We start from the raw sequence: 11,451 nt of genomic DNA, 5'->3' as shown, positions 1-11,451 counted from the left end.
TGCGGAAGAGCTTAGCGTGGATGCTGCCAAAGCTCCAGTTTTATCAGAGCTTGACAACATTTCTGCTCTTTTCAACCTTTATCTTCGTTAGAAGAAAAACAAAGAACAGCAGTGAGTTGTTTTCTTTTCAAAAACGACAAATATCGTGTACTGACATGTCTACAGTCGCCATGGTTCACGTTAATACTCGGTAGCTATGCCAAGCACCTCGATCGTGTCACAGAAGTTCATCCAATCACTCTCTGAGTGTTTTTCAAAGTTTTTGCCTTTTCCAAAATGCTTAGTATTGAAGGTTTTCCAGATGGATGTTTGGATCAAATCAATCTGGCGTCAGGTTAGTTGAGAGTCTCCTGATGGAAGACTTTTACCTGGAGTGGGTTTAAGAACAATATGGGCTAGGACCAAAGAGATGCTGTTGAGTTTGACCTTGGGTGATGACTGAAACACAAGTGTGTCGAAATGTGTTGAGCTTGACTCTGGCTGCAAAACTCCCCCTAACCCCCTAGTCCTGGGGGCCTGGAGGGGGCATGCCTACAATGTCTGCACAGGACTATCAGATCATATATGGGAGAACTTCCTGATGGTGATCCTCCAGGCCCATGCCCCATCTCTATAGGTATCCTCCAGGGCAAGTACGCAAGAGTCCTTCTGCAGAGAGGTCACATTCCAGGTTCTGACCCGGGAAGACTGCCTCAAGTTGAGCCAAAACTATCGAGAACCAGTCAACAACACCTCAGCACCCCCAGCAACTTTCAACCCATCTGATCAGCGCTTGTTGCATCAGGAGTACTACTTACCTTGCAAAGCAGATGGATTCACCCGTTTCCGTGTTTCTCACTGGTGAATCCATCTTGCAAAGCTCCCATCTGAACCGTTTGGACTGGGTTAGAAAGTGACAGGATCAATCAGCGACGAGGGGCGGTACTTTCGGGTGTGGCAGAGTCATCACATATGCTGTACTTGTTATGTATGCAAGCCAGCATGATGTTGCTGTTTTGCAGAAGGCTTAAAACCCATGCCATCCTCTCTGTCACTTAAATTAGCTTGAGGAAGTGTCTTTAATATGGCAGCTGCCACAGATTGAGAACCCCCCCCTCAGTGCTCTGACTCTGTCCAGTATTTTCTACTCTCTGCACTCTTCTGTCCTCTGCTGCCCTCTGTTTCTCTTGACTGTGCTCCATTCAGTTTATTTTCATCTGGTTATAGGAGCGTCATCCTTCATTCATCCAATGTGAAACACAACAAAAAGTCTGACTCCTCAGCTTCTACCTCCTCCTCCTGAGCTTGTGTGACAGCACCGATAATCATCCGTAATAAAAACAAGCTGGCCGATTAGCCGAGGTGTAATGTGATCACAGGAGGAGTAAGTGAATTCAGAGGCAGATTTGGTGAGCTCACAGCGGGATAATATCAAGGATGAAATCTGTGGTGTGAAGTGAAAAACGGTGTCAGAGCAATTCGATGGCTCTTTGATCACAGAATCACTTCCTGAAAACCCTGCGAGTGGAGAAATAAAACAACAGAGCGGCTAAAAGCTGCAGGATGAAAGGAGAGATGAGGATGAAAAGAGAAATCAGAGAGCTACAGAGGAGGAGTGATGATGTTCAAGGGTTTTATTTTAAAGCCACTAATTCCCTCTTTCTCGCTCAGCCTTTCCCTTTTATCTTTTCTCGTCTCTTTCATGGTTTTTGTTTCCTAATGTACATCATGTGTTCAGTGTGAATGCACAGGATAGGAAAACCGTCATCTTTCATCTTCAGTATATGTAAGGGATTATATTTTATTAACTGGAATCACCAGTCTGCCTCTTCTGGATGGTTTTCCTCCCCAGTCGAGGTCATGCAGCAGATGTTTGGTTGAGCAAACGGAGCAGGAAGAAACACAAATTGGTTCCATGTTGTCGAGAAAATGTCTTTCAGCTGGAGACCATTTCCAGAGGTGGGAGGTCAGTGGTGGACTGACGCTTCACCAATCTGAGCGCCGCCGCAGAAATCCAGAGCACCGAGGTAAAGGTCAGCGCAGAGCAGCTAAAAGGCCCAGAGGCGGCGTGGTACGACTGCACGGCCTGAAGCTGGCTGAGGGCTACACGACTCCAACAAAAATAAAGATCCAGGCTGAATGAAAGGTTTAAACACAGATCTACAAGGTCTGGGTATAAATTAAAAATGTGCAAATGTTCTCTATGAACTGGAGACAGAATATTTTAAAGAGCACTGCAAAAGCAAGGAAAGTCATGAGGATTCGTTTGAATTTTTTACTCATTTTGAGGTAAGATGGTGATTAATTTAAATTTGAGTCCATGCATTTTAAAAAACCAGGCCTTTTTTAACATAATTTTGGGTCTAAATAATTAATAGGTGCAAAAAGGTTTGGATTGAAACAGAAGATCGCTCCAGGCTGTTGTTAATAGGCTCTAAATGCTGCAACATAACCCTGGGGGGAAATACATCCAGTCAGAGTAGGACCACTAAAAGTTTCTATAATTAAGATGATTAGACCACAGGCTTTTATTAAAGACTGGGCTGCTCTCATTTAAGATGGAAAAGACTCTCTAATCACTTTTTACCTTCTTAATATTCACTATTCTCCTCTCATCCGAAAGCCCGTTTTATGCTTGACGCATCTGCGAGGTCACAAGTGTCCGCACATCGAATGTGACGTCAAATATTAAGGCACGCCCCTTCGTGGGGGTTCCATGCAGCCAATTTTCATCTGTCCACGCACATCTTTTTACAGATACAGAAATTTTTACAGATGCAGACGTGCCACATGTCATAATGGCCGATTTTGAGGAGTTTTTGTTTACAGAAGTCAGAAAATATAAACACCATTATAATTGTTCTTTGAAAGATCACAGACTGCCATGTACTTCCTCATCTATCTCTCGCATTGGCAGTACGAGAATATTGTACTCCCCATCGTCCTTCCTCTCTTGGTTGAGTGGCCGTATTGACCATCTCCTCTATCTTTTATGCTCTAACAACAACAGTAAACATAGCAGCTCCTCTTCGTGGTTCTCCACGATCAACAAATCTTCCTCTATGACTTGCATTAAACACGCTGCAGACGTGATTCTTGAAGACACCGCCCCATAGCTTTTGGGAGAATATCAGTTTGCGGCGAAGAGGAAGCTGGCACTAGGTATAAATGCACCAGACATTTCCGCATCAGTTTTTGTCCGTGCGGCCGTCCGCAGGGAAAGCATAACCAAGCCTTAAAGGTTAAAAGTGACACATCTTTACTAAACTCTTAAAATAAAGCAGCTTAATTCAGTTTTAAACCAAAAACAATTTTTTGATGCATGAAGAAAGTACTGGTCTTCATGACCAATTCAGTTTTAATCCAGGTTTTCCACTTCTAAAATGCAGAAAGACTGTCTTTATTACAACACACTAGAAATGAGTGGTAATCCGGTAATGCCAGATCCCAAAAATAACCACAGTATTGGTTTAATTAGAAGACGGTGCTATGTTAGGAGCTCGTGTTTATAATAAGAATCTTTTAAGAATACGTGTCGGTCTCCTCCAGCAGCACTGCCTGTGTCTGAAGATGCTTTAACATTTGAACCGCTGTGGATCTCTATATACCTAAAACAGCCAACGGGTCAAATTTACCTGTCATTAAAGTGTCTTGATTTTCATAAATAGCACTGATCAACGACTGCTAATTAACTACTGACATTAAACAGCTTACTAACCACAGACTGCGAACTAGATCACTTTTGGAAGATGATCCGTTACATAGAAGATCATCTTTGGACTAACCCTGAAACTTCCTCATCACTGGATTCTTGTCATTAAAAGCACTGAGATTACCTTTTTACATTTAACAATGGTAAATGTCTTTTCACCTGTTGTATCCATGTTGAGGGCTGATCTGTCAACTTCTGATTAGGCATTGTTGCAATAGAGAGAAGGGGTGTTCATTGTGCCATCTATTTATTGCTGGTGTGAAATAAACCAGTAGGACAATCAAGGCTTTCTTATGGGGTGAATTTGACCTGTATAGTGGTTCCAGATATAAATGGTCATTATAACAAAATATGGCTTTAGGCCATATTTTGTTATAATGACACCAGGTGCTATAAAACAAACTTTTAGGAAAAGTCAAAGACTGACGGTCTTTAAAACTGCACACACATCAAGTAAGATAGAATTAATGACAGCCTTGAGTAAACTTTACCAACTGGTAGTTCTAGTGTTAAATGTATGTGTAGCTGTACCGGCGTATAGCTAAATGTGCATTGCTGGTTGTGATGTGATCCATGGCTACATGAGGTTTAGGCTGTCAATAATCACAGGTTCTGCATGCTACAGCAGCAGCATCAGGTATTATTGAACCATCAACACTTTTAAAAACATTTAAAGACCCTGTAAAGTGAAAATAAATATGTGTCTAGGTTTGTTGTATGACAGGTCACTGTGTTATGGAATTTCAGTCAAATAAAACATCTTTAAATGCGCGTTTCCACGCAGTGCAAGGGCTGTCCCAGTTCTCCTGAGAGTTGAGTTGAGGGACGAGTTTGAGGGCTTTATCTACCTCAGTTTTGAGATGTTCCTGAAGCTCCCTTGGTATTGAGGGTTATCACTCAAAGAAAGATGACGGCGAATGCAACAAAGAAATCGAGCTATAAAAGGTAATTTTCTTTGTTAATAGAGATCTAAAAGTTACGAAAACCACACCAATATCTTAGTTTAGTGTTATGTTATGGATTATTTGCATTTTTTTAGCGTAACATTTACTTTTATTTTTATGATCATAAGCCAGAAACCGTGCCGTCGCAGACAAGCCTACGAGTTACAACTGGTGTTTGGCATTAGCTTAAAGCCGGGTTATACGGTGACTTTCAGCTGATTATGCCCGTGGTTGTGGTGTTTATACATGTTATTTGGTTGAATATTAACATGTTTTCGTTCTTCTTCTTCTTCTTCCTCTGAATCGACAGACTACACAGTTTTGGCACATTACTGCCCTCTACAGTCTGAAATCGTAACTGCTATTAAAGGATGTCCCATTTCTAAGTCACGAAATGGCCCTTACACTTGGTTTTGAGGGGTGAGTTAAGACTGAGGGTTGAGCTTGAGGGTAAGATTGAGGGTTAAGGGGAGAATTGGGATTCAGCCTAAGTGTTTTCATGGATGCTGATCTGTATGAGGATCAGCATTAACCACACCTCTCGTTCAGAACTAAATTTCATTCCAAATTAGCTGGATTGGAAGATTTTATTCCATATGGAGTGTGTACATGAAGCATATTTATTCAGATCAGGCATTTATTCCGATTACAATTGCTCAATGTAAACATAGCTAGTGCTCGATGGAGATTTTAGGCGCTAAAGTAGTCTGTAGCTTTGAATAAACTTCCTCTATAGTGGACCCCTGGAGGACGGAGCTGACCAGGCTGTGCAAAGCAGAAATAAAAGAGTTTAGAAGCACATGGGAGTAGACTTCATATTCTTAGACACTGTATGATAATAGTTGTGGATTATTATTTTCCCTTAACAATAGGGGGGGAAAAATGCATTGGAGCTTTTATGCAGACAGAGAAAGAAAAAGGAGACAGAGGAAGCTTTAAAAACAATGCTTGAACTTTAAATAATTTCCAGCACCACCAACTGTTTTTCCCTCTAGGTTTGTCAGAGTAAACACCTTTAGTAACACTTGAGCTCATTTTAATGCCATTTTTTGTTGCATGCGTCTTCTGTATTCTGAGGCTTGCCCTGCTCTCTGTGCTTGCACGTGCACGCAGGCCAATGATTGTAAAAAATGGTTTTCAAACACCACAAAATGTGGGGAATGTTTGCCCTAACTAACATGTCTGAAACATTTACCACATGTCAAAACAATGGTTAAAATGTGCATAATGTGGCGTATGGCACAGTAATAGCCTGCGGTAATCTTGACTGTCCTGCTTAAATGATTGCATTTACTGGCATTTATTAAGTGTCCTACATGTTTTATTTCAGCACATTTTCCTGTATTTTCATCAGTTTCAGGCAGAAGTTCATGTCTTCTGCATCCATCTGTGTCCTCTTTACCTACTTGAAAATGTATTTTGAATGCATTTGCACACATGTTGACTTTAATCGATCACTATCACTTCAACCAGCCTATATGTGCAGAAATATTTAACATTTACTTTATCCAATCTTTATTTAGCCAGGTTAGTCCCAATTAGATCTTTTTTTCAAGGGAGATCTGCCCAAGAATGGCAGGAAAAACATGCTTAGGATAATCAATGCATCCACAGAGTGGACTTCTCTGAGCTGCAGAGCCATTAGAAAGGACCATGCCTGTGCGTACATGCATGCTTTAATATTGGCACACCTTTATAAGAGGCCTTGGTCTTCCTACCACTGTTCCTTTCTTCTTCCCTCTCTTGAACGTCTTCCTCTATTCTCCATCTTTAGCTCCTCCGTCTTTTCATCTAAGAGCCCGGTGTGCAGCTCAAGCCCTGATTACCTCACAGTGTCGGCCTTCAGCACAAGGCCAACGAGGATCGATATCATTGATCAGGAAGTCTCCTTATACCCAGCACTGCGTTTGTGTCTATGAGTCTGAATTTACATATGTGTAAGTGCTCTAAGTGTTTGTTTGCATATTGATCTCAGCTAGTTCACTGTTTGCATGCATTGACCTCTCTGGATATAATGAGGATAAATGTAAAACGTAGAGATTTGACCTTATTTACTCACATAGATACAGAGTCATGCAGTGAAATGGTAATGAGGGCTTGTTTTCTGGCTCTCTTGCATGAATGATTTATGTAAATTCATCTGTTTCTCTGTCTCTCCATCACTCCCTCTGCCTCTCTCTCTGGTGGTGAAAAGATGTTGGTTTCTGAGGACAGTCGTCACGACGATCACATCTGTGGTTTACAGCAGCCACAGCACGCCTGCCTTCTCTTTATGTACGTCACTGAAACAGTGAAGTTTGCAGAGATTCACTGTGGAGGAGGGGTCAGATCTCATGACACTTCAACGTCAGCAAAAAAAAAAAAAAAAAAAGGAGCAGAACAAAAGGGGACAAGGACACTCCTCCCCTCTGCATCGATGGAGAGAGTCAGCAACTCCAGGTCCCTCTGGGTCCTGACCTGGACTCACCCAAACATCAGCTGCTGCCATCATTTCTCTCCAAGCAGACGTACAGGTAGCATTTTTATAAACGTATAGTAGATTAGCATCTGTTCTGAGGTACCCTGCCTGCTTTAACGTCCCCATAAAACTCAATTGGATTAGGATATTCTACTACGTATGTACTACACATCGTACATATAGATCAGTGATACTCAACGTGTGGCTCATTTGTGATGATTTGTGGCTCATTTATGTCATAATTTGACGTATTATTCCCCCAAAAAACCTTAAAAAGGAAAATTCTACCTCAGAAATTATCTATTGTAAGTAACATTAATCAGTTTGTTTCCCACACTTACACAGTAGGCTTTAATTGTCAACCCCTATTTTTATCTGCATTTTTCCATTGCCCTTATTTGCAATTCTTGCAGCTTTACTTGCATTTTTTCTGCTTTTAGCCCATTTTTGACACTTTTTATCCAGCTTTTTGCAATTTTTTGCCTGTTTTTTTTTGGGGGGGGGGTTTGCCTTTTTGCTACTTTTCGCCAATTTAAGCTGCCTTTTGCAATTAAATGCCACTTTTTCCATTTTGCCACTCCTTGATGCTCTCCATTTTTCCCACCCAAAAATCAGAAAAAGATTTTTGCCCATTTTGGTCACTTTTCACTCATTTTTTCCAATGTTTTTGCCACTTCTGGATTTTTTTGCCACCTGTTACTCATTTTTTGCCTCTTTTCACTCCATTTATGCCACCTTCTGCCGTTTTTTGCCACTTTTCTCCAAGTGTTTGCAGCTTTAAGCCCATTTTGCTACTTTTTTGTCACTTTTCTCCCCTTTTTGACAATTGTATCCTGCTTTTTGCAATTTTTTGCCCCTTTTTGCCACTTCTCTGCCATTCAAGCTGCCTTTCGCAATCTGCTTTTTGTGTGCATTTTCCTACCTTTTTTGTATTTTTTTCAACATTTGTGCCTCTTTTAACTCATTATTTGGTCATTTCCCACCCATTTTTACCACTTTCCCCTCAGTCTTTGCTGCTTTTTGACCATTTTTTGCCACTTTTAACTTACTTTAATTGCCACTTTTAACCATTTAGAATTTGACTCTTTGGTTGAGCAGGGTTGAGTAACACTGATGTAGATGGTGATGTGTCCCCTTTCAGCTAGTTGCATTGGACCATCTTCTTGTAGATCAAATTTATACTCTGTACTACCTCTAGGTGTTTGAAAATCACATTATACGAGCACTTTTTGGCATGCATCCACAAGCAAAGCATGCAGGGCATGCATTCCCTTTTTGCTAAATCCTTTATCAAAATGCTTCAGGTCTAAAAAAATCCCAGTTCATAGGAAAAGCTTTGCAGGAGTGGTGGAGGTGATTTATAGTTCAAGAACTGTTCTGACACTTAAATAAATTGAACTACATCAGGACAGAAGAGCAAACTAAGTTCCTCTATTTTCCTCTCCGTCTATGACACATGCATGCACTCTTTTCCACCCTCTACCCTCCCCTCCCCCCTGATTTGATGCGAGAAGTAATGATCAACTATTATCATATAGGATCTGTAAATGTGGCCATTTACAGGAAGCTTATAAAGATGTTACAGGCTACTTCCATGCCAAAAACAACCACTAAGCACTGATGAACTGTGGTTACTCACGAGGGTTAAACATCCAGATTTTCATCTGACTGATGCAATAATTCAACTTTTCTAACTGTATGCTCGTATGGCTACTGCTGCCACTCCTCTCCTGATATGTGTGAAAAATTCCACCTCGGCCACACTTCAGTTTTTTGTGCAGCTTCGTCTGTTTTAGCTCACCTCCTACCCTGGTGCTCTTGTTAACAGGCGCCTGTTTTTATCTAGTCTGCACCTGGGGTTTAGTTATCTAGTCATGCAGACGTATGCGATGGTGCAGATTCAACCCAGAAGTATAAGTCAGGCTTCAGGACTGATGCAACAGTCCTGATAGGAGGATGAGAAGGTTTCTGGGACAGCATGTCTGCTACTTTCTAGACTTTTTCAGAGAATCATTATGATAACACCTCCAGTCAAGCATGTATGATGTGGTTTTCATCTATATCCACACTCTGTAGTATGATGACTCGGGGCAGATCCAGTTCAGGGTTATTTCTGAGAGAAAACCCAAATTAAAGTGAGTGTTCAGTTGAACGCCTGTGTGCATGTGTCTGTGTGAGGGTGTTTAATGATGGGGAGGCCTGAGGTCAGCACAAATAAACGCTGCAGCTTCGTGTCCTTCACTAACAGCTGTGTTGGATTTGGACTTCACACATCAGCAGGTTTTCATGTCTGACCGTCTGTCAGTGAATCTCATAGCCGCCGCCGCTGTGTGTGGGCGACCGCTGCTGGGAAAACAAAAGACAGGAAACCTGCCTGAGTTGAAGATGTGAGTCTGCTCTTTGTGTTAAAAGACAGAGCGCTTCGCCTCAGAGTGAAGGATGGAGTGTGTGTTTTGTGTTTATCGTTGTAGGGTTCATATGAAGAGTAAAAGCAGCTGCCGGCTCTTTTCTAGTTTTTATTTTAACTGACAGTGAACTTTACTCAGTGATTACAGAACGATTCATGCAGGAGAGCTCACAACTCGGGCTAAGTGATTAAACATTGTGCATGGAGAGATGTTTGAACGGTGTTTATGTGCAGCTATTCAAACTGTCAGTGCTTCTGAATCTGGATAGACAAACAATACCAAAAAGTGTCTGCATTATAAATACACTTAAACATAGAGTATGGAAGAAGAGAAGCCTCTCTGAATTCAACCTCTTTAGAAACTTCCAGAAAATGCACCCCTTATCTCTCCTTATGGAGCCACACCTGTCTTCATAAACTTTACAAATGACACACCTGCAGCTGCAGCATAAACAAACAGTGGCATATCCATGTCAATAACAGAATGTATATTTGGCCACAGCATCAACGATGACAGGGACAGGGTGCTGCTGTAGCAGGAAAACGGCCCCCTAAAACTGGCCTTACTTAATAAAACGTCTGCCTCCAGTGTCATACCAGTGTATCTGTGATGGCAGCAGTGTCACCTTGAGTTTCAAGTGGCATAAAAGACTGTTATATAAAAAGTGCCCAATTCAACCCATTCAAACCACTTTTTTCTCACGTTATTGCCAATATTATTTACCACATTTCAACCCCTTTTTATAATTTTTCCAATGCCACATTTGACCTAATGTTGCTACTCTGAACCCATTTCTGCCACTTTTAAACCATTTTGCCACTTTTTTTCTGCCCGTTTTTGCCACTGAGTTCTGGTGTTGGAATGATTTATTTTTGGTGCTTTTTTATCACTTTAACCACTTTTTACCATCCATACTTGCCACATCTTTTTGCCACTTTAACCCTTTTTGGTCTTTTTTTCACCCATTTCTGCCACATCTATACGCAGCTTTAGCTGCCTTTTGCCATGTTTTGGCACTTTAGTCAACTTTTCCCCACTTTCACCACTTTTTGCTGCTTTTAACCCATTTTAGCCACTTTTTGCGCTTTTTTTTTACCCATTTCTAAAACATTGTGTTGCCATTTATTGTCAATTTTTGCCAGTTTTAGCTGCTTTTCACCTATTTGTTGCGATGTTTTTTGCTACTTTTTGCATATTTTTGCAACTTTTATCCATTTTGCCACTTTTCGAGGATTTAAGCATTGTTTTTGCCACTTTTTGCTCACGTGTTGCATTGTTTTTTTGCATATTTTTGCAACTTCTATCCCATTTTGCCACTTTCAGGCATTTGTTGCATTGTTTTTGGCCACTTTTCCACATTTATGCAATTTTTATGCCATTTTGCCACCTTCCATCCATTTATTGCATTGTTTTTGCCTGTTTTTACAACTTTTATCCCATTTTGCCAATTTCACCCATTTTTGCATTGTTTATTTGGCCACTTTTTAATCATTTGTTGCATTGTGTTTTGCACATTTTTGCAACTCCTATCCCATTTTGCCACTTTTCACCCTTTTGTTGCATGTTTTTTGCCCCTTATTGCACATTTTTGCAAATCTATACTATTTTGCCAATTTTCACCCTTTTGTTGCATTGTTTTTGCCAGTTTTTGCAAATCCTATCCCATTCTGCCATTTTTCACCCTTTTTGGCATTGTTTTTTGGCCACTTTTTGCCAGTTTTTGCAACTTTTATCCCATTTTGCCTCTTCTGACCCCTTTCTTCTACTTTTAAAATTCCATTTCATCACCATTTTAATCCAAATTTTGTAACTTTTAACCTATTTCCAGTCTGTTTTAAGGGACAGAGTTTACATTTCTTAAGACTATATAGGCATAAAGAAATATGCTGGGCCCCAAAAAGCTCCCCCCTCTATCTCCCCTCATAGGCGGCCTTGCATAGCAGCAAAGAA

This window comes from Cheilinus undulatus, linkage group 17 (assembly GCF_018320785.1).
Source record: "Cheilinus undulatus linkage group 17, ASM1832078v1, whole genome shotgun sequence".
NCBI classification, from domain to species: domain Eukaryota; kingdom Metazoa; phylum Chordata; class Actinopteri; order Labriformes; family Labridae; genus Cheilinus; species Cheilinus undulatus.
The sequence above is the reverse complement of the archived record's forward strand: the minus strand, read 5'-3'. Positions refer to the sequence as shown.